Below are 7,436 nucleotides of genomic sequence, written 5' to 3'. Positions count from 1 at the left end.
ATTTCAATTATATAACTTATCCTTCTATCTTGTACATCATATTAGTATATTGTTAAACTTTCAAAAGTATCAGTCAACCACAATTGTAATATTAAAACATTTAATAATGTTAAATAAATAAATAGTTTTCACAATTCTCCTTTGAATTACATTATTTGAAAATAAATGTGAACATGCTGAAATAAAATAATTACAATTCTTGTCACCATTACAAATTTATATTGAAAAGTTAGTCGCGCCAAGCACCCTAAAAGATATTTCGTATCACGGTGATGCTTGGGTAGGGAAGAAGAACATCTAGGCACGCATCTACCACCACCCTCGCTCTCCAGCCGAAATAGTTGTGGTTGCTGAACATGTGTTCCTGGCGGGAATTTTTCCAGGTTGGACATGTCTGGTTTAAGTCATTTAGAAATTTTAGAAGATTCTGAGTGGTTAAAAAAATAAGTTTCCGAAAATTTACCAAATATTTCTTAAAAACAACTTGAATTTGTAACACAAAAAATGAATTTTCTACTAAGATAAATTTTCAAGCATTAAAAAGACAAATAAAATAGTTTAATTTACAACCCAAAAACAACGGATTTAAAACAAGTTTAATTTTCAATAAAAGGAAGAATTTTTAACCTAGAAAATTAATTTTCTAATAAAAAACAACAAACTTGAAACCAAAAATCTTAAAATTGTCTACCAACTCAGGAAAAAAGAACCGATAAAAATCGAGTCGGTTTGGATTGCGTATCTGTCACCTGCAGATTGAAAGAATAAAAATGCAATCGATTGGTCATATTTTTAATCAGTCATCTGAGCGCCGTGCTTTAAATCTGCCATTCCACATTCGTTAAAATGCTTAGTGAATAGAGTTGAATGAGGCTGACTAACCTGAACTAATTCCTATGGGCATTTGATGATTCATTTATGTGCACATGGTGCTCAGAATTTTGGGCTTTTTTTGGGCTGGAATAAAAATTTTTGGGCTCCTTTACTTTTTTCAAAAAATCAATATTCTTTTGGAGGTGCCAGCTTACATTAACCCAGCACCTCCACTTCTTTAAATCACTAAATAATAAAAATTCAATTACACCAGAATTTTGGGCTTTTTTGGGCTCTTAAAATCCGCAAAACAAATTTTCTCCAAGCCAACCCTTAACTTACAAAATCAACCCCCTTCAAAAAATTGAAAATTTTTAGTAATTCATTACCGGGATATTTTTGGGCTTCTTTGGGCTCCCAGAAAATACCCACTTCGATTTTTGTGCTCCAACCCTTAAAGTAAAAAATTAACACGCAGATATGAAATTGTCAAAAAATAACTTTTATTAAATTTTAGAGCTTGAATAAAGTCTCTGATTTTTGGGCTCCTTGAAAATACCCACTAAGATTTTCGGGCTTTAACCCTTAACGTCAAAGATCAACCCTGCTCTGCCACGTAGATACTACTTTATCAGCAAATAAATTTTTGTAGAATTTTTTTATGGAAATAGATTCTTTGATTTTTGGGCTCCTTGAAAATACACGCTACGATTTTTGGGCTTCAACCCTTAACGTCAAAAATCAACCCCTCTCTACCACGTAAATACAACTTTGTTTGCAAATAAATTTTTGTAGAATTTTTCAATGGAAATAAAATCACTGATTTTTGGGATCCTCGAAAATAACCGCTACGATTTTTGGGCTTCAACCCTTGACGCCAAAAATCAACCCCTCGCTACCACTTAGATACAACATTGTCAACAAATAAAATCAAACACTTTGTCGAAAAATCAATTTTTCTAGAATTTTTCAATGGAAATAGGCTCTCTGATTTTTGGCCTACTCGAAAATTTACGCTAAGATTTTTGAGCTTCAACCATTAAAGTCAAAAATCCACCCACGTAGATACTACTTTGTCAAAAAAATCAATTTTTCTAGAATTTTTCAATGGAAATAAAGTCTCTAATTTTTGAGCTCCTTAAAAATACCCGCTACGATTTTTGGGCTTCAACCCTTAACATCAACAATCGACCACTCTTTACCACTTAGATACAGCGTTGTCAAAAATAAATTTTCTGACGTTAAGGGTTAAAGCCCAAAAATCGTAGCGTGTATATTCGAGGATCCCAAAAATTCCGAGACTCTATTTCCATTACAAAATTCTACAATAATTTATTTGCAGACAGAGTTGTATTTACGTGGTAGAGAGGGGTTGATTTTTGACGTTAAGGGTTGAAGCCCAAAAATCGTAGCGGGTATTCTCGAGGAGCCCAAAAATTAGTGACTTTATTTCTATTGGAAAATTCTACAAAAATTAATTTTTTCACAAAGTTTCATCTACGTGTTTGAGAGGGGTTGATTTTTGACGTTAAGGGTTGAAGCGCAAAAATCGTAGCGTGTATTTTCGTGGAGCCCAAAAATCAGAGACTCTATTTCCATTAAAAAATTCTACAAAAATTTATTTGCAAACAAAGTTGTATTTACGTGGTAGAGACGGGTTGATTTTTGACGTTAAGGGTTGAAGCCCAAAAATCGTAGCGTGTATTTTCAAGGAACCCAAAAATCAGAGACTCTATTTTCATAAAAAAATTCTACCAAAATTTATTTGCTGATAAAGTAGTATCTACGTGGCAGAGCAGGGTTGATTTTTGACGTTAAGGGTTAAAGCGCAAAAATCGAGAGTGGGTATTTTCAAGGAGCCCAAAAATCAGAGACTCTATTCAAGCTCTAAAATTTTATAAAAGTTATTTTTCGACAATTTCGTATCTGCGTGTTACAAAGGGGTTAATTTTTTGCTGTAAGGGTTGGAGCTCCAAAATCGAAGTATCTTCTGGAAGCCCCAAAAAAGCCCAAAAATATCCCGTTATTGAATTACTGAAAATTTTCAATTTTTGAAGAGGGTTGATTTTGGAAGTTAAGGGTTGGTTTGGGGAAATTTTTTTGCGAATTTTAAGAGCCCAAAAAAGCCCAAAATTCTGGTGTAATTGAATTTTTATTATTCAGTGATTTAAAGGCACCTCCACAAGAAAATTGATTTTTTGAAAAAAGTAAAGGAGCCCAAAAATTTTTATTGCAGCCCAAAAAAGCCCAAAATTCTGAGCTATGAAAAATTCAAAAATTCGATTGTAGAGGTGCTAGCCTAATGTACCTCAATTGTATGTCACCTCAGGTTATGTTTCACTGAGTAGAATATGCAGATTATAATTTTTAAGAATTAATTCTTCCGAATGATAAGTATGTGGTAACACATTTGAGTAGGACAATTCTGATTGAACAAAAATTAAAGAAATTCAAGTGAAATAATATTGTTATATATTATAATTGATACGACGATTTGTTTCTAAACTTCATCATTATTTTAGTTGTAACTATCTTTTTACAATGTTTTCAATAGATTATTTGGTGCAAGAATGATAAGATTTATATTGAATTAAGCGTCAGTGACACTTAATTTATTCAGTGCACATGCCAATGGCTACAGGGAGTCCACGTGTTAGAAACGAACTAAAAACGAATTCAGTGATCCCAGATCTGAAACGAGACGTGGTCCACTACTATGACACGTCTATGTCCGTGTGACTATGGTAGGAGACGATATAAATGCCTGGGTTCCGCGCGCAACCCATTTCTCCTCTTCTGAATTTGAAAACTCGAAGGTGCACGATTGCCGGTCGGAACACTTCGGCGGTTCTATTTACATCTCTATCTGCTTTGAAATAAAATGAAGAGATTGGGATTTTCATATTTCCAGATTTCGATGCTGGGCTGGCGATTCTCATGATTTGAATACTTCGTGCGCCTCTTTATATGCGTTTATTTTGAGGTTATGTTACTTCAAGTATAAAATATATTATATAAATTTATATAAATATAAATATATTTTGACAATCACGCCAAACAGAGTTGGTATCTCATATTTGGGTATTCTCCTCTACAATTTTTTTCAACAAGGTTTTATAATTATGGTAAAAATTTAACCATTTGGTTGAAAGTTTAACTCTTTGATTGAAAACTCATATTTTTCGATGAAAAAAATCAACTTTTTGTAGATAATTCGTTTTTTTGACTTTAAAATTTAATAATTTCGTTGAAAATTCATGTATTTGTTTGAAATTCGTCTTTTTTTTGTAGATCAATAGTTTTCTTGGTCGAAAATTCATGTTATTGGTTGAGAATTTAACAACTTTATTAAAAATTTATTTTTTCGATTAAAAATTATTTTTCTATCTGAAAATGTAACTATTCTAGAATTGATTAAAAATTAATCGTTTTTATCTGGAAATTGAATTATTCAATTTTTGGTCGAAACTTTATCCTGCACATTGTATTAGTTAAAACACAAATTATTTGATAGAAAATTAATTTAATTTGTTAAAAAGTAAACTTTTGGGTTGAAAATTGATATATTTTGTTAATTATATTTTTTCCTAAAATTAAAAAAACTGCAAAATAAAAAAATTTCCTTAAAATCGTCCGGATTCTTTTTTTTTTTTTTTTTAATTTTAAAAATGTTTTGAAATATTCACTTAAAATTTATTTGTCAAAATAAAAAATCATTTTCAATGTCCTTAACAATCACAACAATTTTTGTTATTCTTTTTATATACTGTACAATTCTCAAAAAGCTTTTTTTTTAATCTGTAAAAGTCTAAATCGTGTTTCAAATTATTTGAAATAATTTCAAGTTTTAAATTAATTCTGAAGCTTTTTTAAATTAAAATTGTAGCGTTTAAATTTAAAATTTAGCTCATTACAAATTTAACAATTCAAGGCTTTCTATTTCGAACCATTCTGTTCAAATTTGTATAGTTTTTAACAGTTGTTTGCAATGGATTGTTTTAAATGAACAGTCAAATATTGCTGATAATTAACGAAATTTTCTTTTTTTAATTAAAAAATTTTTAATTGAATGGGTTAAAAATAAAAATTTTTTAGACTGAAATAATATTTCAAGTCATAATCGAAAACAAATAAATTAAGTTTCTAACAAATAATTGGTGTTTTAACTAATACAATTGACAGGATAAAGTTTAACCAAAAATGGAATAGTTCAATTTCCAGATGAAAACGATTAATTTTTAATCAATCCTAGAATAGTTACATTTTCACATAAAAAAATAATTTTTAATCGAAAAAATAAATTTTCAATAAAGTTGTTCAATTCTCAACCAATAACATGAATTTTCTACCAAGAAAATTAATGATCTACAAAAAAAGACAAATTTCAAACAAAATACATGAATTTTCAACGAAATTATTTAATTTTAAAGTCAAAAAAACGAATTATTTAAAAAAAGTCGATTTTTTTCAGCGAAAAATATGAGTTTTCAATCAAAGAGTTAAACTTTCAACCAAATGGTTAAATTTTTAACCATAATTATAAAACCTTGTTGAAAAAAATAGTAGAGGAGAGTACCCAAATAAGAGATACCAACTCTGTTTGGCGTGATTGTCGAAATTCTATGTACTGAATTTAAAAGTAATATAGGTCATTTTAAAGGAAATTTAATTTGTCATAAGGAGCTCAAATAAAAAATTTTCTTGAAAAATTTTTTTATGCTGAAAATACAAATAATGTAAAAAAGTGCTTTTTCCAAACTCATCAAACTATTCTCATAATATGTGATACCCCAGGAAATAGCTAATAAAATGCAAAATAAAGTATTATTTTTAATGAAAAACTTCATTCTATGTTTCCGAAGTATAAATTTACTGCTATTTAGATACATTTAGATTTTGCAGCAGTTACGAACATTTTTGTAAACAATTTCCCCCGCGCAGCCACAGTGTTATAAAAACCACAGGTATCTCATATTATGAGAACCACACCGTGCAACTATACACTTACTATGTCTGACCTGTACAATGAAAAACTTCAACACTATCGATATTTTCCTACTTACTTAATCAATCCCCATCACTCCAGACAAACCTTACTGCTAAATACATATTTAATGAATAATAAATAGTGTTTAAAGAATTCCCTTCCAAGAACTCGACCACCATCGATTTCATAAAAAATTCGCCTGTAATCTTTAGAAGCCCAATGAAAAATGGACTATACCACGAAATCACTCTTTCTTCAAGGGCTACAAGTTAGTGATAGAACCAACAGAGGGGGTCTCTTAGTTTAGCTTTCTCATATTACGAGAATATCTCATATTCGAGTACTCTCCTCTATTTTTTTTTACAAAGTAATTCAACTTTTAGTAAAATAATCGACTTTTAAGCCGAAGAAGATGTATAGTTCATATTTCAACCAAACAATTGCATTTTTGACCAAAATGATACATTTTCAACCAAAAAGATTAAACTTCTACCAAACAAGGTCAATTTCCAACAAAATATATTAACATTCAACAAAATTATTTAAATTTAAAGTCAAAAAGAGTATCTTCTACAAGAAAGCTGAATTTTAACCCAAAAATATGATTTTTCAACCAAAATTTTAATTGTCGACCAAATAGTTTAACTTTCTATTAAATTGTTGACTTTTAACGCCCAAAGATGCAATTTTAACAAAAAAGTAAAATTTTTAACAAAAAATTCAATTTGAAGGCAAATAGTTGAATTTTCAACTATAATTATGAAACCTTAATAAGAAAAAATTGATCTTTTTACTAAGTAGTTCAACTTTAAGTGAATAATCGAATTTTCCACCCAAAAATTATGATTTCAATCTTTAACAATATAGTTGCATTAACAACAAAGCGACTTTGCAACCAAAAAATATTTAAGGTTGATAATTCAACCGAAAAATGTAATTTTTAATCAAAAAGTATAAATTTTACATAAAGCAATTTAATTTCTACAAAGAAAGACGAATTGTTAACAAAATACATGATTTTTTAACCAAAAATGGTATAGATTAATTGTCAGTTTCAGAAATGTATTTTCAACGAAAGGGATGAACCTTCAAATAAAAGAAATAAAAATTTTAACAAAGTAGTAGAACTTTTGATAGAAAAGAGGACTTTTTACAAAATAGTTACATTTTCAATAAAATAATTAATTTTTCTATCAAATAATTGAGTTTTTATACAAACGAGGTGAATTCCAAAATCGCCAATTTCTTTAATTCTTTCAAATGCGGATCAAGATATTAATAAGGCTATTATAATATGTATATATATTTAAAAATTTGTCATAAGGACAACTGCAGGATTTCGCCGGGCGCGGGTGCTAATCTGAAAAATTGCACCCGCTTCCAGCGAAATCGCGGTAAAATTTCAGCCAAAAGCACGTCTCACAACCTACTTTGTCAACTTTGATCTTTGACTCTTGACTTCGAGAAGCGAACCATGTTCGTTATCGAATTTTCGGCACCAGCTGACAAAAACATCATAGCCTAGGAGAAAGATAAGAAAGAGAGGTATCGAGACCTTATAAGGGAGTTGCAACGATTGTAACCGGAATATTCTGTTAAACTGATCGTCCTTATCATCGGCGCTCTTGGAGGTGCC

At 29.7% G+C, this 7,436-nt stretch overlaps 1 protein-coding gene across 1 annotated transcript in view; it reads right to left on the bottom strand.

Annotated features, from left to right (window-relative positions):
* Window positions 1-7,436, bottom strand: part of LOC117175810 — a 50,813-nt gene that overhangs the window by 41,924 nt on the left and 1,453 nt on the right. The gene's annotated exons all lie outside the window — the stretch shown is intronic.

The sequence above is a fragment of the Belonocnema kinseyi genome, chromosome 7 (genome assembly GCF_010883055.1).
Source record: "Belonocnema kinseyi isolate 2016_QV_RU_SX_M_011 chromosome 7, B_treatae_v1, whole genome shotgun sequence".
In the NCBI taxonomy this organism is placed as follows: Eukaryota; Metazoa; Arthropoda; class Insecta; order Hymenoptera; family Cynipidae; genus Belonocnema; species Belonocnema kinseyi.
Note: the sequence above shows the minus strand (reverse complement) of the source record. Positions and strands in the feature narration are given on the sequence as shown.